General features: G+C 39.8%; 1 protein-coding gene across 8 annotated transcripts in view; it reads right to left on the reverse strand.

Annotated features, from left to right (window-relative positions):
* The window catches only part of CALD1 (caldesmon 1), a 181,546-nt gene that overhangs the window by 109,985 nt on the left and 43,730 nt on the right, over positions 1–27,831 (reverse strand). The window contains exon 2 of one of the 8 annotated variants that reach the window (XM_060156628.1): positions 5,433–5,524. The exons of the other annotated variants lie outside the window; for them this stretch is intronic. The gene's annotated coding sequence lies outside the window, so the exon portion shown is untranslated. The remainder of the gene's footprint in view (positions 1–5,432; positions 5,525–27,831) is intronic. 8 annotated transcript variants of the gene reach the window in all.

The following is a 27,831-nucleotide window of genomic DNA, read 5'->3' on the forward strand; positions in this document are numbered from 1 at the left end:
CACTGATTTCATGGTGACTCTCCTTGGGTCTCTCACCTTTGATTCTTATGAGCATTCCAATAAAAATGCCACAAACCCTTACTTTGCTCTTAATTTTCAATTATTTTGATACTACAGTTACGTTCACCCCCTAAAAAGTTCTTCACGAAAACCAGAATTGAGGAAACAAATAAGGAAGGGAGCGATTAAGCATCATTCTTCAAAAAGATTTTCAGAAAAGTAGAATTACAAAACACTGCAGTGTTTTGCCTATAAACCACATAATTAGAATGATGGGTGGATGAGAGGGCAGAGAAATGTAAAGTATTATGACTCTTTGTCAAGATGAGGACAATGAAAAATAAAGTATCAGAAATCACAATTTACGTCAATGAATATATTATCTGAGTCACTAAATTTTCATTGCATTGAATAAAAAAAAAAAAAAAGAGTCCATTTTATAGGAAGGAATGGAGGAACACCAGAATTGTCAATGCAGCCCAGATCTAATACAGCCCTGGATGGAGAAGTTCCAATTCAATATATAGCTGTAGAGTGAATAAACTAATAAGTGACCTGAATATGTGTGTTTGAGGAACAAGAGAAAGGACAGATGGTGCTAAAGGGGTCACAAGCCTCCTCCATCAACCCCAACTTACAACTGCACGTTTTACTTCTAAACCATTAGCCAGCAATCTGGGGGAGGCAGTAGATATGTCCCCAGAGTCTCTCATTATAACAAATGTCTTTATGTTTATAAATCTTGTGAGTCTGTGATGGAATCAGATTCACAATCATGGGTATAATACACTTATTAGAGGAATTCTTTGAAGAACTTGGAGAAAATGCTTTTAGAAGAGCTCCTTCCATCAGGACCACCGCATGTTTGTATTCACTCCTTCTCTGCATCCTCTGGATATGATAAACACACTTTTCCCCAAACTCAGGATGCCCCATTCCACAGTATGTCATTCTTGGTCATTAAATAACAGGACTCGATATTAATGTTGGCCGTCTCCATCCCTCTTGAACAAAGTGTTTTCAGCCAAAGATATTAAACTAGTCAACCTCTCTTTTCCCCTCTCAGAGAAACAGCCAGTATCCTGAAATCACAGCTCATTTGTACCACGCTGGCGTGAATATTCAGACTCCATTTGTCTCCAGCTCTTAAAGGCTGGTGTTAGCATGAATGATAGACATTTTGTTTTGAATTAGCAAAAAGAAGGAGAAAAACCCCCAAATAATAAGTTGGGCCTTAAAATAGCTGTTTCAGGGAATGCAGCTCTGCCTTTTCCTCCAGTAAAAGTCGATTTAAAAAAAAACCTAGATTTAATTTGGCATTAAGTTGGATTTGGGATACAGAGAATAGTAGGAAGGAAAATGTCTCAGTCTTTTCCCCCCAGATTGAGCCTTTAAATCCTATTGGAGGACTGCTGCGTGGACTAGTGCAAGATGTTTACAGCTTTGTTTTGTTGAACATCCCAAAGCAAAGTTTGGACGTAGCTGAGTCTGTGTCCTTGAACTGTACAAACCCTGTCACAGTTAGAACCTCAGGCTTTTGATAGTTTTGTTTGAATGCTAATTAGCAGGATCAGTTCTTCCTCTTTACTGCGTACTCACTCATGCTTTTTGAAATCAAAGTCTGGAAAGGAGTTCTAGACAAGAGCTCCTGGCACCACTGTTGGTTTTTCTCCCTGCTACCTGTGCCCTGATCTTGGCTTGCCCACCCTGACACAACCTCTTTCCATCAATAGCTGTGCTAGGCAGGAAGGTGTTCTCCATGGTGCAGTTAAGGCCTTAACGCCAGGTGCAATTCCCTGGCCAAGGAAACACCATCACTTGGCCAAAATTACAAAATCTGCACATGGTGATGCTGGAATGTCCTCTTACCTTCCTTATCATGAAAGTTTCCAGAATTGGGAAGACCATGAGAATCCATGTTCCTTGTGTCCCCTCAATTCCTAACCACACTTGGGCTCACGGTGTATTTTCCTCTTTATACCCCATGACAAGGACCTTAGAGCAGTCTTCTCAGGGTGAGATGAGGCGGATTCAAGATCTTTTCACATATGAGCCTCATTCTACAGTCACTACCAGAAATCTGTAGAAAAGACTATTAGTGTAAGAAAGACCCCCTTCAGATCCTGCTATAACAAGTATGGGCACATTGAACTAAACAAGAGACCGAACACTTTGTCAAGGGTGTCCGGGGAGGATTGCTCTGCAAAACTCAAGAAAAGAGGAAGAGAAAAAACCCTTCTCTTTCCATTCTATCTGGAGCTTCCACTGACTCCAAAAATATTGGCCCACAGTGGTTATAAAAACACCCATTTATGCTGTTCTAAAACAGGGCAAAGCCTGCTAGGTCCTTACAACTCAAAGCACTTCTTTTACATGCTCATAGGAAAATTATCTTTCTCTCCAAATTCTATGGCTGACTGAAATTAATGAAACACAGTCGGGAGGCACCTCTGCTGGCCACTGGCCACCATTCACTTGGAACACCCCACTAGGCCATTCATGGATTGCAGCGCTGTTTTCTCTTGACTTCAGAATTTCTCCTTTCTCATTTTATACAAACAGCAATTTATGTAAAAATCACTGACACAGGTGTCATTGGCATTTTAGGTAACTGAGCGAAAAATGGCATCTTTTTCCTGGCAACTTGAAGAATATCAAGAGGAGAGTATGGAAGTGAGGGGTACTTGAAAAAATCTGATATCTCAAAGTTCATTTTTAAGAAATGGAAGGGAGTATGCAGAGGAGGAGGAAACTTACAGGCCTCTGATGGCCTCTTCCGCTAATAATCAGACAATCCAAAGAAAGATCAAGGGTTTCTGCTAAAGAAAGAGAACCAATGGAGAAAGAAAAACAAGCAAGGAAAAGAAATGACACTTTAGAAAATAAAAGAGAAATGAATGAATAGCTTTCCCCATTTTGTTTGCATCAAACTCAGCAGGAAAAAATTGGGAAATTCAGTGCTGGGGTAAACATGGCCCGATTAGAAATGATATTTGATAGTGGGGCCCAGAGAGGAGAAGTTTGTTATGGCCACCACAACTCATGGACTGGCCCTCCATGCCTCATTAGCCCCCATTCTGGCCTGGGCATGAAACACGAAAATACCACCAATGCCCTCTTGAGGGCACAGGAGGTATGGGGTGACCAGCAGGGAACAATGGACTAAGGAGGGCGTTCAGTGCAAAGGAGGTACGCTCCCCCCGACTAAGTCCTTTACTGACTGTCTGGACGAGATGATGTTCCATGGCAACGGAGTCCCAGCCTCCTGACCCTAAAAAGGACCGGCCTTCTGTCTTTTTGGACATTAAGGAGTCTAATACTGGGGTTCCCCCACTGTGCAGTCTGATCAGCTCTGACTGTGATGAAGAAAATGGTCCTAAAGGAAAGTGTTGATGTATGACATCCCTGGGCATGCAGCTGGGGAGTCAAACACATGCTCATGCGTGAAGTTAGCTAGAGGGGAGCAAAGCTGGGTAGGGCAAGCCCCACAGGAATGGTTTGGGGCATAGCCCCTAAAGGAGAGGACAGAAGGAGGAATAAAATAGGACCAAAGGAATAAGTGGAGAGAGAAATAGATAGATATCCACATTAGCTAATACACATGTTCTTACAAACCCTCATTAGAAGTAGCATTTAGATTTCTTCCTCTTGGGAGGGTTCCTCTCCTGTTATTTAGCAGGAAAACTTTCTACATGAAATTTCTGGTGCATTTTTAAACCACTGCTCCTCTCCCTCCACAATCTTTCTGGGTGGCGTCATCCACTCTCACGGTTTTAATTCCTATGTATAGGTTATGACTGTGAAAATCTCTATCTCTAGTTCTCACCTGGGCTTCAGACTTGCATATCCCTTGTTTTCTAGACACACACCCTTGGCTGTCTCACAGGCCCTTAAATTAGCAAGTCCCAATCTAAACTCCTTGTCCTTCCCTCTTGGCTCCCCAAACAGTGTTCTCACAGAAGAGTGACTGTATGTGGAGCAGGTTCATGCTATTTACTGTCTCCTAACTCTTTGAGGAGCGAGGTAAGTCTCCTGCCATCAGTTAATCATATCTTTCTTTCAGTCCCTCTCTCCAGCTCTGACTTATTTCCACCTCTGGGGGGCCGGGGGGCAGGCAGCAAGTGAGGAGAATGCACCACTAATAATCATCATTTGGAGGTAGTCTTAAAGCAAATAAATTATAGATTCAGAGACTGCATCTTCTCATCTATCCATTCATGTATTCATTCAGTCATTTAATAAGTACTATTAAATGCTTACCATTTACAAAGCCTCCTCTAGTGCTGCCAAAGATGTAAAAGGCACACTCTTCAACTTCAAAAATTATATAATGTAATAGGGAAATGAGAGATGTGCACAAAGGGCTACAACACACTGTAGGAAAACCAAATATTTTAAGAGTGATATAAATGCTAAGGGAGTTCAGGAGAGGAGAATCGGAGAACAGTCCATGTGCAACAAACTAAAAATCAGCATACTGAGAAAAAAAGATGATGGGGTATTATGGACTGAATTGTGTTCCCCCCAAATGCATATGTTGAAGTCCTAACCCCTAGTACCTTAGAATATAACTAAATTTGAAGACCAGATCATTAAAGAGGTGATGAAGTTAAGATGAAGTCATTAGGGTAGGTCTTAGTCTGATATGATTGTTGCCCTTCTAAGAACAGGAAATGTTGGAGAGAGAGAGAGAGGCACCAAACATGTGTGCTGGCAGTGGGATGCCCATGTGAAGACACAGGAAAAGATGACCAAGAAGAGAGGCCTTAGAAGAAACCAAACCTGCTGACACCTTGATCTTGAACTTCCAGCCTCCAGAACTGTGAGAAAATAAATCTGCTATATACCCAGTCTGTGGTATTTTGCTACGGCAGCCATAGCAAAACTTTTCTCCCTACTAGAGCCAACCTCGGAAAAATTGCGAATGAGTGAAGTTTCCTTTAGCTTCTCCATCTACCTTCTGAAATCCCCTCTTTCTGTTCCCCAGGTAGACCTTCTGCTGGTGGAAGTTCTCCCAGGTAGGCAGGATTTGCTGAGAGTGAGGGGTATTTCCTCCTGAAATCATCGGTGTCTGTTCAAAGGTGAGCTTCCTCACCCTGAAGACTGACTCATCATCTCTCTATTCTCTCAAGTCAGCAACATTCTTCTTGGGAAGTGAGAACTTCATTATTGATTGGGGACAGTTTTGCTTAAGACATTATATATGCAGGAAAAAATTTAAAATAAAGCAAAAAATCAGATTACAAAGCAGGAAAACACTTCCTTCCAAACTTGTTAGATTACTTGGTAAGTAAACTCTGAGGAGCATAGCAGAAAGCTTGGTTCCGCACAATGCATCTTTAGGTGCAAGAATTTAGAAAATCAGGCAGAGAGGCCATGTAACTGCTAAGATCAGAGCCCCTCCCCAGTAAGAGCACATAAACTCTACTCACAGCTAAGCAATCAGATGTCCACTTGTGAACCTCTGGTTGATCACCAATCCCTATGAATTCGATTGAATGATCTTGAAACTTTTTAATGATACCTGGTATAAAAGGAGGATGGAAACATAAGTGGAATACATTTTAGTTAACGTGGAACTACATATTTTAAAATACAATTTCTTCCTCAGGTACTGTTGTTGGTTAGGACCGTAAAGGGGAAATAAAGCACAGATATAAATAGATATTGTGCATTTGCATTTTAAAGAAAACAAATACAATTATTACAGAGTCAGTCCCTGAATTCTTCTAAATAATGGAGGGGAGAAGGTGGTATAGTTAGTACAAAGCAGGGAGTACTACCAATGCCAACGATCAAAGACAACAGGCTTCAGAACATAGTCAGAGACACTGCCTTCTCTAAGCTCATGCTCAAAACCTTCTAAGCCTCAGACTCTCAGTCTTTTTGGAACATTTGTCCAAAGTTTTCTGCTGTTGATTGTCAGGAACTTGGCTAACAGGTAGAAGAGGAGGCTCTGGAGGATTACAAATAATTATAGAAAAGTATTGGTAGATAATCTAGAGTTAACTCTCTTGCACTTGAAACACAGCAATAAATATTAACTATAAGAAGGGCCAAAGAAATAATTACCTGGGACAGTAAATCACCATCACACCCCTAAACCTGCCCCAACACGATGTAACAAGGGATGCTAATGGAAAATGCAACTCTGGGTTTTAACGTTTGCCTTTCATTTAGTAGAATAATGGGCTCAAGTGGACCTTAAGAACATACCTTGCTTTCCCCCACCCCACCCTTTGCCATTTCACATTGGAAGAAAATAGAAGTTCATAGAGTTTAAGGAACTGGCTTGGAATCACACTGCTGGAAATTGATCCTGGATTCCTAGATTCTCATTTCAGTTTTCACAGGTAAAAAACAAAACAAAAACCTGCCTAGCATGTTATCTATGGTTTGTATCCATCTGACGAAGGCTGGTTTGCAAACTAGGGATTGGGGAACCTTGAGGGCCTGTAAATTGGTCAGCAAGCCAAGGTGCCATCCATTTCCTTATTCCTGAGCACTCACTCAGGCTATCTTCAGCTCCCCTCCACCAACCTCAACCACCTCTTCCTACTTGCCCCAAATGCACTCGTCCAAACAACTGTTGTATTGTCATGCATCTAGAGTACCTAGCTCAACCTAATCAGGATCTGGGGGGCTGGGACCCAGGCATATGTGTTTCTCAACTGTCCCTGGTGAATCTACAGTGCTGCCAGGTTGAGAGTCACTGAGATAAGGATGCAGCATTCTTTTCCAAATCACTGAGCCCTGGGCACATGTGAGGGTCAAGTGAGAGGGCTCCGCTCCAAGCCCTGCTCCTCTCTATGTGCCAGGAACATATTGGGGATATGCCAATGAACAAATAACCATCGTACCTGGCTTCATGGCACTTATGGTGTACTGTCCCCCTAGAACAGAGGTTCTTAGGCTGGCCACCTATCAAAATCTTCTGGGAGAGCTGTTTTAAAAAATATGACATGACCTCCAGAGAGGTGCCCAGGAATTTGCACCTTCAAAGAAGCTCCCTACATTCAGTTGCTGATGTAGATTATAGTACCCATCCCACACAGGCCTCCCATTCTTGACTCTCAGGCTTCAACTAAGGCATAGACTAGAAGAAAGCAAGGAGTTATTCGCCTGGGTTGTAAACGAACAAACCAAGAGATTTAAACTTGCAGGGAAAAGAATTCACAGTACCTTCCTCAAACCCTCTGGCAGAGTCAGTGTTTATCTGCCTGGTTTCCCTTTCCCTGGTCCCAATTCCCTCAGTGTTTTTATTTTTAAAATTGGGAATGAATAAAGAAAAAATAAAGAAATCAGGGATCAGGGGAAAATTTTTTGTTTGGTCTGTAGAGTCTCTGCATATGTTTATGAACTACCTTGTTAGTGAGAAAGAGATAAAAAGCCTTCTGAGAGAAACAATAAAGTGAATAGCAAAGTGACTAAGTGTAGAGTTTGTCTTCAGATATACTTTCTATTTTCAGATTTACAATGGAAGGACAGAAAGGTGATGAAGCTCTCACTCCTTGTTTTAAGATTTTTCTCTACTGTCAGCGACCTTGCAACTTCAAACAGATGCCTGGGCGAACCATTACTCACTGGATCCCTTTAAGCTTTTTATTCAGTACCCAACACATAGATTCTGACTGACCTGGCTCAGAGGCAGTTGCTGAAATTCTCTGCAGGCAAAGCTAAGTCTAGACCAGACATAGTTAGGAAAGGAATGACCCGAGATGAAGGAAGAGGGGCTGGGAGAGACAGCTGGACGGTGTGAGGTAAATGAGCCCGTTTCCCTACCGCAGTACCCTTCCCAGCCAGTGGCAAACAGCCAGGTGCTATTTATTGCTCCTTTGATTGAACTATCTTCTCAGGCATGTGGGGAAATTTGGGTTTTATATGAAAGCATTCACTATGGGAGAATCAAGGTGTAATAAAAAAGGAAGGAGGAATTTCTCTCCTTTCAATAAGCTTTCTAGTCCTCCAAGAGGAGGGATTTTCTTAAAACCCTTAGGAAACATCTACCTAAAGCCATTCAGTAGCATGACAAACAGAAACTAGCCCCTTCCTAGGTTACACAAATGGAAAAATATTGACAGTACATACTTGAAAAAAGTGGTGACAATTCTACTTTAAAATTCCTACCAGGGCTTCCCTGGTGGCGCGGTGGTTGAGAGTCCGCCTGCCGATGCAGGGGACACGGGTTTGTGCCCAGGTCCGGGAAGATCCCACATGCCGCGGAGTGGCTGGGCCCGTGAGCCATGGCCGCTGAGCCTGCGCATCCGGAGCCTGTGCTCCGCGGCGGGAGGGGCCCCAGCAGTGAGAGGCCCACGTACCGCAAAAAAAAAAAAAAAAAAAATCCTACCACAAGAGTTCACAGAAAGATGCCATTTTTCAAATGGGCACCAAGGCATTGGATAAAGGGGAGGGTCTCAAATGATAACTTATTATAACAGGGAGTTATTGCAAAGGTTAAATTAGGGATCCTTTATAAAAATGAATAACTTTATGGAGTCAGCAAGAAGAACCAGGTTTTCATTAATTTATAATTTTGCCTTGTACAGTCGAGCTAGGATCCTTTGATTTGAACATGAATATTTATACTAAAAAATCCCCCATGACTCTTCTGTAACATGCCCTGCTCTCATTATGGAGATATTAATAACTACTGTGTAATAAGGGCTTTTAGTGCCAGGCCTTGTGCTAAGCTCCTTGCACACATCTATCTCATTTATTACTACAACCTAGTGTGATACATGTTCTTAACTTAGGAGAAGCACTGAGAAGTTTGTTGTGTTTAAGACATTTGCCTAAATTCACCCAGCTAGTAAGTAATGAAGCCAGTATTCAAATCCAGGGGCTGACCCAGCCTGATGGGTGTATGGGAAGGATAAATGTCCACATTCATTTATTCATTGAGTGAGTTCTCTAAGCCAGGATGGGACACACAGGGAGGAGCAAGGGCTCTGCTTTCATGGAGCTTACATTTTGATGAAGTACAGACAGCATACATGTTTCCAATAGTGAGTAAATAAAAGAGCGTGATGTGATAGAGGGCCACTGGAGGGCCACTGAATGGTGAGGGATGGTCTCTCTGAAGAGGAGATATCTAGGCTGAAAATATATTTCTAAGAAAGAGTCACTCATGTGAAGAGTATTCCTGGAGGAGCCCTTGAGAACCCTAGTGTGAGGCAGAGGGTTTTATGAGATGACTGTGTGCTCTGCGATCATGAAACTCTTCCAAGTTGTTCAGTCCATATGGGATTCAAGCTTATCTGTGTATTAGCAGAACACACAATGCTGAAAGATGTGCTGAACAAAGGGACTTACCAAAAAATTATTCTCAAAGTACCACCTTTGCCAGAAAGCATGAGGGTGGTAGAGGTGCTGGTAATCTGTCCCTACCCACAGGGGAGAGTGCCAGGGATATACCTGGTCACCTGTGCATCCAGTGTCCAGAACGATAGAGGTCCCCCTGTGCTCCTGTTCACTTGGTAAACCTGAAGAGAGCTGCCTTCTGTGGGTTTACATGAGTTCCTTTCAGTCTTGTGCATTGGAGGATAAGGCAGAATATTTCTTAATAATAGAAGAATGAAACACTACAGGATATAATCCTTGGAATGGGAAAGGAATGGTAAGAAGCTATTTCAGTCTTAGTTGGCAGGAAGTCACATAACTTGTGTAGGGATAATTGAAATAAAATATTTAAAAATAGATCTATGGGTTTTAGTCAAAATGTGTCAGTAACAATAAAACATTAATAATTGTCTCTTGTGAATTGTCTCTGTTTTGCATTTATAGCTGAATATGGGAGCTAGGAGGATTTTAGAAGAGAATAAATATGTGATCTCAGGGAATTTGGGTCATTTAAGTAAATACTCATGAGTGAATTGACCTTGACCAAGACATTTAAGCACTCTTGGCCCCTCAATTTTTTCATCTGTAACATGAAGCATTTGGAATAGATTTTTAAGATCCCTCCAATTCAGATGGTTTATGTAGAATTCTATGGCCTTTTAAGGGAAAAAATGTATTGTATATGTCTCAGTATCTGTGAATGACCTTGTTATGGTTGTGAATAAAATAAGTTCAATCATGTTCACCCTTTTCAGCATCTAATGGGTTTCCCAGAGAAAGGTATTGCTTTCCAGGGACCACCTACCCTACCTCTTCTCCATTATTTCTAAGAGATGAGTATATTTTATAGCTCTGAGAGAAAGGATAATGTATCACATAATGATATCTATAATCTGTTGAATACCTACTATGTGCAAGGTACTTGATATCTGTTATCTAATTAAAAAGAAAACTATGAAAATAGTTGTTCTTAGTGTGCTATTTGAAAGTAAGGAGACGGATTCAGATTCACTGTCACATAGTTAACAAGTAGCAGAGTTGACATTGCAGCCCAGATTTGTTTGACTCCAAAGCTCTTTCCATGAATGAACACTTGAAGTAGAAAGGACAAGAGTATATAAGAGAATAGGAAACTAAGCAGAATGTTTCTGAAAAGCACAGCAGAGTTTTCTGCAGTCTCATGGAACTAAGTAGGGAAAACTCAAAGTTCAAGAAGGAAGAACCATTCTGGAGTTGATATATAAATATCTTAATTGTGATGGAAGTTACACAACTATCTGTATTGTCAAAACTTACAGAACTGTATACTAAAAAGAGTAAATTTTACTGTATATAAATTACACTTTGATAAAAAATGGAAGCAAGGAAAGAAAAGAGGAAAGGGTCTTGGGATACAGTCTCAGTTAGACCTTTGTAGAGTTCATCCGTGGAGAAGGGGCAAACTAAGGTCGATGGAGTTGTACAAAATGGCAGATGAGTTTCAAATCACCTCAGCCCTAATTCAACTAAAGTGAACTTCCCCAACTCTATCAAACTACCAGAAGATAGAGTAACTCAATTTGGAGGAAAGTAACGTCACCTAGCACCTCAGTTGGACATCCACATGGACAAACAGAAAACCAAATCTTGACTTTTATTTAACATCATACTCTCCCCTCCCCCAGTTCCAGATTGACTGTAGATCTAAATGTGAAAACTTACACATTAAAGCTCCCAGAAAAAAGAAGGTACCTCCATGATCTTGGGATACGCAAAGATTTTGTAAACAAGATGTATAAATTATTAACCATAAAGGAATAAAATTGATAAACTGTATTGCATTAAAATTAAGGACCATAAAGAGAGTGAAAAGGCAAGTCACAGACTGAGAAAGTATATATTAGTAAAACATATATCTGACAAAGGATTTGTACCTAATATACAAAGAATTCCCACAAATCAATAAAAAAGATAGATGACTCAACAGGAAAATAAGTAAAGACTTTAACAGGTACTTCACAAAAGAGGATATTAAAACGGCCAAACAGACATATGAAAAAGTGCTCAATCTCATTAATCATTAGAAAAATTCAAATTCAAATTCCACAGCACTAGAATAACTAAAATTTAAAAGACTGACAATTCAACGTTTTGATGAGAAACTATAACTCTTATGCGCTGCTGCGGGAATGTAAATTCGTACAATCACTTGGGTAAAATAGCGCTATTTGGCAGTATTTGCTGAAGCTGAATATTTGCAGATCTGGAGACCTCAAAATCTTACTCCTCGGTGTATACACGGCAAAGATCCATGCATATATTCATCAGAAGACGTGAACTGGAATGCTCATACCAGAACTATTCACAACAGCCACATACTGGAAATCAACTCAGTGTCTATCAATAGTAAAATGGATAAACTGTGGTAGGCACATGACGAAATACTGTATTGCAAATTAGGATAATCTAAGTATCACTCAGGCAATGAATCTCAGAAACACAATTTTAAACAACAGAAGTCGGACACCAAACAAAAATTCTATAGGATTACACTAATATTAAATTCAAAAACAGACAAAACTAATACTTGGTGTTAGGAAGCAGAATGATGGTTCTCCTGGGGCAGTGGCCAGGGGTGGCGGGGAGGAGGCATGACTGTGGAAAGGGGCATGAGGGGGGCTCCTGGGGTGCTGAGCAATGTTCTGTTTCTGGATCTGGGTGCTGACGACATCACTGTGGTCATTTTGTGAAAATTCATCATGCTGTACAGCTGGGATTTGTGCACTTTTCTGTATGTTACACATCAATAAAACGATTATGTTAATAATGTGAATAGAAAAAGATGAAGCCTCAATCTGGAAAGATGACAACAAAAGGGAATTTATGGGCTCAAAATACATAAAATCATGAAAATTCAATATTCCCAGTCATATATTACACTAGTAGGAAAATAAAATAATAAAAAGAAAGACAAACAATGAGAGAAAACAAAAAGGGAATACAAATCAATGTACTCTGCAGGGGGAAAATTGTAGTCGGGAAGGCTGGGATCAATTTGGCCAGTTATTTCTAAATTAAAAGTCAACACTGGATTATTTACCAATGACTTAGTGAACTTTCCACATATATATTTTGGCTTACTATATCTTAGAAGGGAAATATTGAATGTTTTTGCAAGTGGCCCATACCAAAGCTATTCAAATACAGGGACTACTTATCATCTTAAGATGTTGTGAAACCTCGCAGTGCATTCAGCCCCTTGCTTACTAACCACAATTTCCCCTCCTCACTTTCAAACACCACTCTTCCCAAATCTATCTCCAGTGCCTCACATGTGCATTAAGTGCTTGCACTGCACAAAGTTTCCTCTTCACTTGTTTCAATTGTATGTTTCCATTTAAGCTTTTACCTGTGTATCTTGAGCAACACTTGTCTATAGTTTGCTTGTATTTCAGTGTGAATTTTTACAGCTGTGGGAGAATCTTTTGATTTTCATAGGATGCATTTTTTCACATTATCATGGAATTATGCATACGGCCATACACAGATATTTGTATAAACTAGTAGATAAGAGAGACAAGGTGCATTAATAGGATACTATGTTAGGAATTTAGCTACCAGGCAGACTAAATAAAGCGAGGGACTAAAGAAACTGCTCTTATAATTCAAGAAAAAGTCAATTATCCAATGAAAGTAAGAATTCTCTTGGCATTCTGCAACAAACAGATTCACTGGGTTGCTAACAAAGCTTTACACTATTCAGTTGGGTTGGACATAGGTCTTTCCCTTGAAAGTAGCATGGAATTGTGAAAGAAGACAGGCTGTGGGGTCATAACAGAGGTATGACCTTAGGGAAGTTCTTTGTGGGATGTCAGTTACTTATTTAAAAATGAGGATAATAGGGGTTTCCCTGGTGGCGCAGTGGTTGACAGTCCTCCTGCCGATGCAGGGGACACGGGTTCGTGCCCCGGTCCGGGAAGATCCCACATGCCGCGGAGCGGCTGGGCCCGTGACCCATGGCCGCTGAGCCTGTGCGTCCGGAGCCTGTGCTCCGCAACGGGAGAGGCCACAGTAGTGAGAGGCCCGCGTACCGCCAAAAAAATAATAATGAAATAAAAATGAGGATAATAATAACTGCCTTGAAGGGTTTTTACTCCTCTGTGCCTAGGTAGTTTTTTGTTAATGCCTCTATGGAGGCATTGCCACAGCGGGCTGTCATTGTATGAGCATGGGCTTCTTGATGGCAAGGACATGGTCTTACCCATAATTCTATCCCAAGCATTTAGCAAATTCCATGACATATAACACGCTCCATAAAAGTTTATTGGTGAGTGAATGAATGAATAAATGAGATAACATATAACCTAGAATGCTATAGGCCCCCAATGAACATTACTCCTCTCTTTTTCTCCTCCTTTATTATTCTCTATCTGGAAAGCAGAATGAATCAACCCTTAGCTTATTTCTAGTAGGTGGCCAGGACTAGCAACGGTAGCCAAGGAAATTTTTCTGAATTCCCCTTAAAATTTCATGGGAAGCCAAGGATATAGCTTATATTTTTGTTCACAGAGGAGCCAATTTTGCACAAGTATGAAGATGAAAAAACATTCTTATTAGAACAGAACAAGATCACATAATAGTACAAAAGAAGGGCTTTGATATCTTAAAACCGTGCCTATTTGCTGCAGCCTTTCCTACTTTTTCTTGGACAGTTTTTGAATTAAGAATAATCCATGATGCTGTTTGCATTGGCCAAGATTTTTCAATTGTTAATAAAAGAATCAGAATAGATTTTTAGAGGTAAGATATTTTCTGATCAGAGAAGCATTAAGAATGTGTCCATGGCAGGGTGAGGGTCAGATGTTTATTTTTAAGCTGTATGAAAAGTTCTCTACTTCTCTAAAGCAAGTCAGAAAGTGAAAGTAATTTATGGTATTATGAAATTTCTGGACTTCTCATGGGAAAGTGGCTGACCTCAGTGTTTGATAAGCTTCCTGTGGCTACAAACATACAAGCCATTGACTCCTAAGAAAAATGTAACATTTCTCTTTACAGAATCATGGTGCGCCTGCAGCTGGAATTTGGTTTAACTGCCTCGCATCAGGAAAAACCTAATGTAGATATTTTTAAATGTCCGAAGCTTGTGGAGACGCAGTCGTAATTGTCTCTGTCACCATCATCATCATCATGAAAGTCAACATCACCACCACCACCATCATTATCATTATCAACAAGCACTGATGTTTGTTCGTATTATTTGTAAGGCACTGTTAAATGCTAGGGTTCCAATGAGTGATAATAAATGGTACAATTAATTTTTATGTATATTAAATTTTCCAAAGGATATCGTCTTCATGGCACTCTTTTGCCTATGTGGCTATGTATGGCTTCTTTATTTTTTAATTGAATATACATTATTTACCATGTATTATTTTATTTTTAAATAACAGTGTTATAAAGATATAGTTCACTTACTACACAATTCATCTATTTAAGTGTATAATTCAATAGTTTTTAGTATATTCAGAGTTGTGCAATCATCACCACAATCTTAGAACATTTTCCATCACCCCCCAAAAATCCCTATACCCTTTAGCCACCTCCCTCCACTGCTGAAAGAGCCCCTATATCTCCCAGCCCTAAGCAACTACAAATCTATATTTTATTTCTATAGAGTTCCCTGTTGTGGACATTTCATATGAATAGAATCATATGATATGTGGTCTTTTGTGACTGAGTTCTTTCACTTAGAACAATGTTTTCAAGCTTCATCCATATGGTAGCATGTATCAGTATTTCATTCCTTTTTATGGCCAAATAATATTCCATTGTATGGATATATCACAATTTGTTTATCCATTTTGTTTGCTGATGGGCATTTGGGTTGTTTCCATCTTTTGGCTATTGTGAATAATGCTGCTATAAACATTTGTGTACAAGTTTTTGTGCAGACATATGTTCTCATTTCTCTTCGGTATATATCTAGGAGTGGAATTGCAGGGTCATATGGTAATTATTCTATGTTTAATTGTTTGAGAGACTATGAGACATTTTTCCAAAGTGGGTGCACCATTTTATATTCCCACCAGCAGTGTATGAGGGCTCTGATTTTCCTACATCCTTGCTATGCAAGAGGAATAACTTATAAATATATCTCCTGTGCAGTTAACTTCAGGCATATAGAAGAAGTTTGATAATTGTAAGTTTAAATAAATTGAACCCATTAGTTCCAATAGACTCTCAGTTTTTTTTTAACAATCTCAGTACTCAGGAGTTTTGGATATTCACAAAGAAGCAATGTCCTAATTCAGTACTTTCTGGTTGAGACTACAGGTAATCAAAGCAATTGGATTATTTATTCAGTTCAGTCAACTCAGTGGAAAATTTGAGCACACTTTATTGATTTAGTGAATTGATTTTCTTGTTTCTGTTATATAATATGTACTTTGTTTAAAGTATTCCTAAAACTTTTTCTAGTGTTAGCTTTGACTACTGATTAAAATTTAAGTACCTGAGAACAGGGCTGTATACTATATATTTTTTATGGCCAGTTGCTTAAGATGAGCAAAAACACAAACACTGAAAGTGCAATGATCCTGTCCCTATTCTCTACCTTCTAACCAGCTAGCACTGCCCAACTTTCTCTTCCATGCCAGGGCTGTGTGCCGAGACCTAATCCAGTCACTGTGAAGCACAAAACTCTGACACGGAATCTGAACAGTGGTAGGGCTGTGGGCTCAGGTCAGAACCTAGAATCACCTTGTCTTACCCATGTAACAAAGGCAAAATCATCAATGCGTGTAGCCCTGAGAAAAAATTTGCTGGTTGATGTCATTCCTCAGCATTTTAAAAAAATCAGTCTCTGCATAATTTATTTGCATAATTATTTGCATAATCAGTCTCTGCATAATTTATTTGCATAATTTAATTGCATATTTATTTATTTAACTCAAAGAGTAGCCACTGAAGGCTGTAATCCCATGGATGAGATACAGAGGCCTTTACACTAGAAAACTGGTAAAACATCACACTCACTCTGTCTCTGCTCATCATCACCCAGTTATCAGAATGTTTGTGGTCTTGGAAACTGGACATCGGCAAACACTGCAAAATAACAATGCACAGGGGACCATTTTGTGCACAGGGCCCTGGGAAGGGCCAGTGGAATTCCTCTGATCAGTCTCCTTTTGACTTTTTCCCAGAGACCTTGTTTCTGCACTGAAATGTCTGGAATGCTTGGTAGGGACGAAGTGGGTTGGTCACAGGGCAATTATGCTACTATCATCAATGAGATCAGCCATTTGTGGACTGATTTCCAAGTGACTAGTGGTATCACCAGTGGGTTAAGAATACAAATGATAGCAATTTTACAGTGAACAGAACTTTCACATTCCTTTTCCCAAATGATTTTCATGTCAAGCCCAGAGATCAGTAAGACAAATATTATTGGCAACATTTTATAAATGGGACCTAGAGAGTCCTGGAGAGGTTAAATGGTTTACCCAAGGCCTCTCAGCTAGTGGTGAGTAGATCCAGGTCCCCAAATCTGTTCTCTTTGCAGAACACCATTCTGCCTCTTGTTGGTTACTTAACAACCAAGTTCATTCAGCAGGAGCTGGTTATTTTTTATTTTAAGACAAATCAATCACTATATTTAGTTTTAGAAGACAGATGAATCCACTGATTTGATTCCCAACTGCTATCATGGGATAAAAATGTTCAAAATGACAATCCTGAGAACTGATTCTTTGTGACCCTTGCAATTTGCACTGTCTTTGCAGTAATGACAGAGTGGGGGGAGTGTTACAACTGATAAATCCTTCAATTAACCATCCTAACCCCAAAGCATTTGAACATCAAAATAGATCTGTCAAGGTATGGTGGCCCACCACAGTGGCCTTCCACTTGAAGTCTCGATCACAGCGTCATTACCTGTGAAGTGTACCATCAGATATTTGAGGTTTCATGTGATTTATTCTTTTTAAAAACATTAGGAAGGATTCAAGCGTATTTCTATAAACTTGCCTCTCACTCAGCTTTATTCCTGGAATCTTTCTTGAGTGGAAGACAAGGCTTTCCTATGTGTGTTCCCATGAGTGAGGCTTCCCTGTGAATATCATTCCGCAGGCATGACACGTGGAGAAAAAAATTTTGAGATCTGCTCTTCTTCTATTTCTATATCATGAGACAAAACATCAGGCCCAGTTTGAGATTCTATTTCCAGTTAAGAAGTGGAAGTTGCTAAGGATGTAGCAGAGACAGACAGCGACAAGATTTCTGCCCTCACAGAGCTAACTCCCTAGTGAGAAAATTAATAAATATTAAACTATTTATATCTTATTCACTTTTTTGTTGTTTTTTGGCTTGAGTTCTTTTTTTACAATTTTTTTTTGTGGTAAGAACTGTTAACATGTGATCTACTCTCTTAACATCTTCCTTACTTCTGTATCCCCAGTGCCCTGCGCAGTTCTGAGCACATATTAGTTTCTCGGTAAATATGTGTTAGTGAATAAATAAATGAAGTCTCCAGATGTCCAAACTTTTCCATTTCTAAATCTTGATTCATTATCCAGTGTCATTCTTTCTGGGACCAGATTGAAAGTGGATACAAAGAGGACAATCAGAATCTTGCTGAAGCCTGGTACTAACAATTTTATTGGCAATTACATTCGATGGTTGATGGTAATGTGGACAATATCCCAGCGTCAATCTGTTATAGCCACAAACTTAAACCCAGGCTGCTATCTTTTAAAAACCTGTGTGTGGTTAAACAAACGGAGCATGGGGTGAAGATACAGATGGATCAATAAAACCCATTTTCACATTAATACAACATTTCAAATTTAACATCCTACAATAAATTTATCTTTAAAGAACAGCATTTTTTAAACATAGCATCTGTCTTTATTCATATGCCAACAAAAATACCAACAGAAGCCTCATCAGGGACAACATTTATAGCTGAGTTGATTGAATTAAATGAAAAAGATAAATTAGTTCAACAAAACCTTTTGGGCAACTGCCACCAAATAATTTCACATCGGGCAGCTCTCTGTGTTTTGAAATGGCAATTCTGGCATTACGAAGGCACGTGTAAGCTGAATAGAGCTGACCTATATATAACTGCAAAACATAGGAAAATGTACTTTTCAGGGACAAGACAACAATCCTTCCATGTTTGGAACATAAAATGTGATTGTGACAAATCACTGCTAAAGAATGAAAAACAAATAACGACTGTAACTCAAAACAACTAAGCTTACATACAAATGCCATCCTAGAATCTTGGATAGAACTATAAATACATTATGTGCAATATACTACAAGTGTGAGAGAGGAAAACATTCAATTTAGCCAGAATTTAAATGGTATCAAGGCTGCACAGATACTTAGGTTGTTTGGGCAGTGTTTTTTTTCTTCTCTCTCTCTGAGCCCTTTCATTTCCTGATGTGCCTCAAAGGGAAAAGCTCAGAGATGAAAGTAAAAGCTGTCCTTAGTATGTTTTTAGGCTGTTTGAATCCAGAGGGAAATCCAGCAGTGCAGGCACTTGATCATAAGATCCCTGAGTGAGCAATCACTTTTTTTTTTTTTTTTTTTTTTTTGCGGTACGCAGGCCTCTCACTTTTGTGGCCTCTCCCGTTGCGGAGCACAGGCTCCGGACGTGCAGGCTCAGCAGCCAGGGCCCAGCCGCTCCGTGGCATGTGGGATCTTCCCGGACCGGGGCACGAACCCGTGTCCCCTGCATCGGCAGGCGGACTCTCAACAACTGCGCCACCAGGGAAGCCCGCAATCACATTTTTATACCATTTACATCCCCATAGCAACTCATGCAGTACTCATCAATTATTTAGTGGCAGGCTGAAATACTGATGCTTTTCAAGACTACTTTTGTTTCTATTCTACTCTATTGCAAAAGGTTCCAGATCATTAAATCTGTAAAGTCAGACCTATCTCTGAAAGCTATATAGTTATACATCTTATTATGGAGAATATACAAATATGAATTTCATTATATTATAGAAAATTTAGAAAATATAGAAATATATGTAGAAAACAATCTTAAAGTCTCTTAATCCCTCCCGCCCTAAGATTACTTTAAAGTTTAAATATATCTCCTTCTGGTTTTCTTCACTAACACATATGATCCTATTTTAAAAACAAATTTATTATGTTATGTGTTCAGCTTTTTCACTTATACATATTTTCCTACACCATTCATTTAACATGATTAATAATGTCATGGTTTATATAATCATTCCCCTATCACTGGACATATATTTCAAGTTTGGGCTATTATAAATAATGCTGTAATGGACATTCTTGTACATAAATCTTTATCCCTAAATCTCGATCACTTGGTTTTTAACTACTAAGTAATGTAGAGGGTGATTCCAAGGGATCAAACTGATCACATTTTCTTTATGTGAATTCTTGTTTTCAAATCACCAACTGGAGAAGTTGGGACAGTAATTACAGTGTCACCAAAATATTTGTAGATGAGTTACAGCAAATAGTATAGCAAGACAAAATTGTAAAGGCCTCTGGTATCATCCATTCACTGCCAAGATTATAGAAAAACTCCCCCTAAAAGTTGTCTTTAAGAACCTAATTTTCAAGATTAACCAGTTTGGGCCTTGAGAGATGAGATAATTCAAAAGTGTAGCAAATTAAACTATTATAACAAACACATTAGATGTAGATACACACAGTGGAAGGGAAGAGAAGGAATAAGTCCTAGTAGTGAGGTAAGCCATAGCATCATAGGAGAGCCACTGGTGGTTTGAGAAAGTCTGGTAAGGAAGTGTCAATAGTGGGCTTAATGCTTAGGGTGCAAGTACTCTGAAGGTGGGGTTTATACTTTACACTTTTGTTTCCTCTCTACAACTCACAAAATATTCAAGAACTGCTCCTTTTTCTTTTGGAAAAAGAATATAATTGAATATAGTCGATAATCCCTGAATTGTTCCCATCTTCAAAAATGGCACCAGCGTTCACTGGGCCGCTTGAGCCCTGACTTGGGAGCCTCTCCAGACATTTCTTCCTCACCATCTATTCTCTGCCACTCCCCATGCAATAAATTACTAAGTCTAGTGATCCTCCCTCTGGAATATTTACTAGAAACAGTCCATTCATCTTCACCATTGTTGCTACCACTCTAATCCAAGCCACTTTATCTCATCTGGGCCCTTCAGGAGATGCCGTACTGGTCTCTTTATTCGAATCTTCTGGCCTTCTGCAAATAATGATCTTTTTAAAAACGTTAATCTGATCAGATAACTGCCCTGCTTACAATACCTCTATATCTTCATAGTGCAGTTAGAGTATATATTCAATTATTTATCACAACCCACACTTCTGTTTGTGATCTGGTCCAACATACATCTCCAGTTTCCTCTGGTACCACAATTTTTGTGATCTGGTCACACTAGCGTTCTTTCAATATCTTGCATAGATCCAAATCTTGCAGGCCATAGAGCCTTGGGTCATGCTGTTTTCTAAGACTAAAATGATTCCCCTACCCTTCCTTAGTAATACCAGCACATTTCTCACTTGGATAATCCTTAGTTTTCCTTAAACCCTCAAAGTCAAAGGTCTTGCAATACTCACAAAACACTGATCTTTGTGTTATAGCACAAGCACAAGATACATGTTAAAAGCTTTAAGTATCCTATCCATTTATTGCCAAGATTAAAATTATTGTATTAGATATACAGATTTTTAAGATTGTTTTCCTTTGTGTTATTCTCTTTCATGGCTCTGTTATTTATCTTCATGTACAATTACAATTTGTAATGACATTTATGTTTGGATATCTGTTTGTTTAATGTTTGTCTTTCCTACCAGGTTGAAAGCTCCATGAACGCATGTCTGCCTTTATTTATTTATTTATTTATTTTTGTGGTACGCGGGCCTCTCACTGTTGTGGCCTCTCCCGTTGCGGAGCACAGGCTCCGGATGCGCAGGCTCAGCGGCCATGGCTCACGGGCCCAGCCGCTCCGCGGCATGTGGGATCTTCCTGGATCAGGGCACGAACCCATGTCCCTGCATCGGCAGGCGGACTCTCAACCACTACGCCACCAGGGAAGCCCTGCCTTTATTTTTTAAACCACTGATCCCCTAGCACTTTGCAATTACCTAAGATATAGTAATCACTCAACAAATATGTATAAAATGAACAAATGGACAAGAAACAGTCAAAATATTTCAAAGGAATAACTAGTGACAAGACAGTCAGGGAAACTTTACAGGTTTATCGCCTATTTGCAAAGAGGATATTCATTAAGAGCTTGTCATCGGCTAACTGCTCAATTAATTGAATAAATGAAAGAATATATGGGTGAATTTTTATTAGCTGTCAAGCAGAATATGGTAAGTTCTGAATGAAAGGCAGATACCTATAACAAAGCAACCAGTTAAATAACCTGCTGCTACCACTTTCCCCTAAAAGTGGTTTGAAAGAGAAAGCATGGAAAGCACACGAATATGCTTCCCATCATAATAGTTGAATCATGCATTATCTTATTTGATTCTCATAAGGACGCTGTGAGATAGAGAGTATACCATCTCCATTTGACAAAAATGAAATTAAGTCCAATGTCTACGATTACTCATAAAGCAGCGGGTCCAGAACTCAAACACTGAATTTCTTTTCTTTTTTTTTAAATTTATGTATTTATTTTTTGGCTGCATTCGGTCTTCATTGCTGTGCACGGGCCTTCTCTAGTTGCAGCAAGCGGGGGCTACTCTTCATTGTGGTGTGTAGGCTTCTCATTGTGGTGGCTTCTCTTGTTGCAGAGCACGGGCTCTAGGTTCATGGGCTTCAGTAGTTGTGGCACATGGGCTCAGTAGGTGTGGCATGCGGGCTCAGTAGTTGTGGTGCATGGGCTTAGTTGCTCCACGGCATGTGGGATCTTCCCGGACCAGGGATCGAACCCGTGTCACCTGCACTGGCAGGCGGATTCTTAACCACTGCGCCACCAAGGAAGCCCCAAACTGAATTTCTAACCCTAGAGACTGAGTAATAAGCACAAGAGTGGAAAATCATGAGATAGCTAATGTGATTTTGTTCTGATATCCTCCTCTGCATCGGTGATAAGTTTGGTTGGGCTTTTAATGAATTGATACAGACTTTCAATAAGAAACAAAAAAATACCCAAATCTTCCCAAGTCTTCCAGCTTAAAAACCTGATTTTGGTCTCAACTACTATTCCTAATAATTTTGAGATTGGCAAGATTTTATTTTCCTTTCCAGTCATATTTCAAAATATACTCTCAGTCACATTTGTCTCTATTCCTTTTAAACCAGGAGAAAAGGCTCCCAAGAAAACTGTCTTGGTACAGAAACCTACTCATACACCAGCTGTGATATTGGCTTATTTCCATATAACCTAATATGGCTAAGAAATGTTTGACTGGAACAGAGTGAGGATTGCCAAACTTAACAACTTTTTAGTAAGAAAATTGCCACAGAGTCCTCTGTTTAGACATCGTGTAGTTGCCGTTCAGATGCTAATGCTTATCCATTCACATCAACAAAACTGTAACAACTTTTATGCAGTAACAAAAATCAGATACCTGCCCCTTTTGCCCACTCAAAGGCAAAATGAATGAGAAAAAGCTGCCCCAAAAGGCTCTGGATGATAGCATATTGAACACGTTGCCCTTCTTGGGTTATAAAGGCCCAGTGACTGGGTACACCCAATTCAGATTCTGCAGAAGGTCCTCTGAGTGTGTGTAAAATCAAGTAGCTTCAAACAGAAAAAAGGATGAAAGAAAATTCATCTCCACCATCTCCTATCATGGATTTACCAACATCTTCCTCAAGTAACATCTCTGACTGACATTCTTGCTTTTTCTTACTTCTGGTACTCAGATATAGATATCAATATTATCTTAAATTTCACCCCTTCTCTCAACACAAATACAATGAATAGTCATCAAGTCTGAGGATTCTACTTGGGCTGTTTCAGTCATGAGGGCTTCCTTGCTTCCATTCCCACTATTGTTTTTTTCGTTCATATACTTTTGTGCCTAGACCGTTACTATTGTCATCTGGCCAGGCACTGCAATTTCTTTAGTTGTTTTGAGGCGTGAGCAAATGTATAAAGTCAGACAGATCTGGGTCTGAATTTCAGATCTGCCACTTATTTGCTGGATGACTTTTGCAGATTGTTTAATTTCTCTGTTATGGAAAGCATCTACTTTGTACGGCTGTTGTGGGAATTAAATGCGGTACCATGCAATAGTATGGCACCTGACATGAAGAAAACACTCAGTAAATGTCAGCAAACTCCCATGTTCTGCTTCTATCCTCTTCCTAATCTCATTGCATTCTGTATACTAGTGCTGGATTATTTTCCTAATGATGTATGCAGAAATTGAAGGTGAAAAATATACCCATTGACCCCTGAAATTTGCCTTGGTCGTTGAGGAAGGGAGCACTGCCTAAAAATTCAACCTGGACCAAGTTAAAGAAAAACTAATGTCAGAATGTTTGTTGTGCCTTAGAGTTACTAGGGGCATAAGTCTAGGGCAGATGACTGTTTTTTTGTTTTTTGTTTGTTTGTTTGTTTACAAAAACCCTGCAGCTAACAGGACACCCTCATCCCTTTTCCTCTTACAAATCTTTTTTTTTTTTAACATCTTTATTGGAGTATAATTGCTTTATAATGGTGTGTTAGTTTCTGCTTTATAACAAAGTGAATCAGCTATACATATACATATATCCCCATATCTCCTCCCTCTTGCGTCTCTCTCGCTCCCACTCTCCCTATCCCACCCCTCTAGGTGGTCACAAAGCACTGAGCTGATCTCCCTGTGCTCTGTGGCTGCTTCCCACTAGCTATCTATCTTACATTTGGTAGTGTATATATGTCCATGCCACTCTCTCGCTTTGTCACAGCTTACCCTTCCTCCTCCCCATGTCCTCAAGTCCATTCTCTAGTAGGTCTGCGTTTTTATTCCCGCCTTGCCCCTAGGTTCTTCATGACCTTTTTTTCTTTATTCCATATATATGTGCTAGCATACAGTATTTGTCTTTCTCTTTCCGACTTACTTCACTCCCAACAGTGCAAGAGGGTTCCCTTTTCTCCACACCCTCTCCAGCATTTGTTTGTAGATTTTTTGATGATGGCCATTCTGAATGACATGAGGTGATACCTCATTGTAGTTTTGATTTGCATTTCTCTAATGATTAGTGATGTTGAGCATGCTTTCATGTGTTTGTTGGCAATTCGTTTACCTTCTTTGGAGAAATGTCTATTTAGGTCTTCTGCCCATTTCTGGATTGGGTTGTTTTTTTGTTTTGTTTTTTTTTGATATTGAGCTGCATGAGCTGCTTGTAAACTGTTTTGTTTTGTTTATGTAAGTATTTTGACCTTTCTTTGTTTCTGTAAAAGGTGAACAACACCTCCACCCCTAAGTTGCTTGAGAGAGAATTAAGGCAAAGAGCTAAAAGGCTGATTTCTTTCTCATATACCAGAGTCTCATGTAACTTCTCATTTAAAATATTTCATTTTAAACTGTGATCCAGTCTGGACTATACTGTAAGGTCCCTCTACCACTTCAAACCATTCATCAGAGTCTGTTTTAAACAACATAGCTTTGAGGAATGAGGAAAAAAGGAATTTTTCCATGCTCAGGGTGAAGTCGAGAAAGACAGGAAGGGATGGAAAGCTGTAAGAGGGTGACAGGAATTTGGAGCAAGAGGTGACGGAAAAACATAGGTATTCCCACCACTCTGTCTCTTTCTTGGGGATTCCCAGAAAAATGGAGGTGGAGGCCCTAATAATTTTACTTGGAAAAGAAAGAGTAACCCAGGAAGAACTTTGTCATTTGCAGGTTACATACTTATGAACAATTAATCAACAATCCAAAAAAAATTATAAGTAAAATGTCTGTTATCATGATTAGTTTAAGTAATTCAGACAACTGTTGCTGCATAATGAAAAGTACTGGTTAGATGTTAAAAGACCTCAATTTTAGGTTCTGGTGACACTCCTAACTAGCCATGTGCTTTGGGCAAGTCACGAACTCTGCAGACCTCTGTCTCCTCAAGGGTGAAAGGATGAAGGGTGGACTGGAGGAGCTCTGCTCTTTGTGGATTAGACGGGCTGCAGTACTCAGGAAAGCCTTCACAGAGAAGACTGGCTCTCAGAGGAGTTAATATTCGGATAACCAGCAAAAGAAAGGAGTGAGGACATCTCACTCTTGCTCAGGGAAAGAGCAAAGCCGTTTGAGCAGAAACACACGAGTTGAATTCATGAGTGAGCATGCTCAAAAGCCTGGCTGGGAGGGTTTGGGGAAGTGGGTTGTATTGATTATGTCCTTGGATGTCCATTTCACACTTTATTCTTTGGAGTAGACAGTGGGGGTTAGGATTTTTTAATATAAATGATAGTCTGGGAAGATTGAGGGGACCAGCTAGTATGGAAATACGTTTGGAGATTCTTGAAACCTGAATTAAAATGGTGATAATGAAACTATAGAGGAAAAGACAGTCAATGAAGAATCGAGAAATATGCATGTATTTCCCCCAACATGTCTCATCTCCTCTGGTTAGTCTGTAGAGGTATCCCCTCTCAGATGCAACACTTAACTCTGACCCCTGGGTCTAAGTATTGAGCTATTAATGACTCATAAATCATTTGGGAGATTAATCTACAGGAAGGGCCAAGATCATTTTTTGTTGTAAGTATAAAATGACCTTGGGTTATTTTGCAAGTAGAGGTCTTTGCATTAATTGTATAACTGAATATAATTTTGTAAGTCTCACAAACAAACAATCAACTCCAATTGACTTCACTAAAGGAGAAATCTCCATATTATTCTGAAAGAATAGACATATTATACACTAAGCAAACTTAGGCCTGCCTCTGTCTTACAAAGATTCATTTCCTGCTTCTTACATTTTTCTTGAAATCCAGCTAAAAGCAAGAGGTTAGCTCAGAAAGAATGAGAAATTTCACCCTGAGGAAGCCCTGCAAGGTAGAAAACCTTGATGCTCCCAATCACCTTTCCCTTTTCTTTGACATGGGAAGGTTTACAACACTTGTGCACAACTTGAAACCTAGCTCTTGGGGTTTGATGCTTATCTAGAACGTCATACCACTCTAGTGGTCCTCAAGATGTAGTCCCTAGACCAGCAGCATCAGTGTCATATAGAAATTTATTAGAAATTGTGAAACTTTGGGGCCCCTTCCCACAACTACTGAATTAGACACAGGGGAAGGGGCCTGGCAATCTGTGTTTTACAAGTTCCCCTGATGATTCCAATGCTAAAGTTTGAGACTCACTGTGTTAAAGTAGTATAGCAGGTGCCCTCAGCAATAAAAATGGTTAGCAATAAGTAAAAGCTACAGGGAAAAAACCAAGAATATACATATTATAAGACTTCTACAAATCTGAAAGTTACATTATGAAATTATCCTTACACAGAGAAAAAGTATACTAATTTATCTCCCTCTTTAATACTTAGATTTTTTTTTTTTTTGGCAGTACGCGGGCCTCTCACTGTTGTGGCCTCTCCTGTTGCGGAGCACAGGCTCCAGATGCGCAGGCTCAGCGGCCATGGCTCACGGGCCCAGCTGCTCTGCGGCATGTGGGATCCTCCTGGACTGGGGCACAAACCCGTGTCCCCTGCATTGGCAGGCGGACTCTCAACCACTGCGTCACCAGGGAAGCCCAATACTTATATATTTTATAGCAATTTAAAGACCTTGAACTATCCTAATTACTCATTAATATAAATGATTTAAAAGAATAAATCCAAAATTAATTTTCTAGTAGCATTAATGAATTTGGCAAAGCAGATGTGCTTTAGCTGGGTACACAACATCCTCTTAACAGCTCTATGAACTAGAATGAGACAGCTGGAATCGAAGTCCAAGTCTACCAGAATGTATGACTGGTACATCATTTTCTTTTTCTTTCTTTCTTCCTTTCTTTCTTTCTTGGCTGCGTTGGGTCTTCATTGCTGCGCGCGGGCTTTCTCTACTTGCGGTGAGCGGGGGCTACCCTTCCTCGTGGTGCGCAGGCTTCTCACTGAGGTGGCTTCTCTTGTTGCGGGACCATAGGCTCTAGGCACATGGGCTTCAGTACTTGCAGCACACGGGCTCAGTAGTTGTGGCTTGCAGGCTCTAGAGTGCAGGCTCAGCAGTTGTGGCACACAGGCCTAGTTGCTCTGCGGCATGTGGGATCTTCCTGGACCAGGGCTCGAACCGTGTCCCCTGCACTGGCAGGAGGATTCTTAACCACTGCACCACCAGGGAAGTCCCGATCCCATTCATTTTTCTATTCAACTTTGCTCTCATCTTACAAATGTTAGTTGCCTTGCTCTTTTCCCATCTCCATTCCCTCCTTTATCTCAATCTTGATGCTTTGAAATGACAGTTTCAGGCCAAATAATAGAAGAATCTCTTCACATTATGGGTAGTAAACACTTGGAAAACATTATTTGCCATGCTGGTACTGGGAATATAGGTTCAAGGAGTTTAGAGACATTATCAGATAATA

This window comes from Lagenorhynchus albirostris, chromosome 8 (assembly GCF_949774975.1).
Source record: "Lagenorhynchus albirostris chromosome 8, mLagAlb1.1, whole genome shotgun sequence".
In the NCBI taxonomy this organism is placed as follows: domain Eukaryota; kingdom Metazoa; phylum Chordata; class Mammalia; order Artiodactyla; family Delphinidae; genus Lagenorhynchus; species Lagenorhynchus albirostris.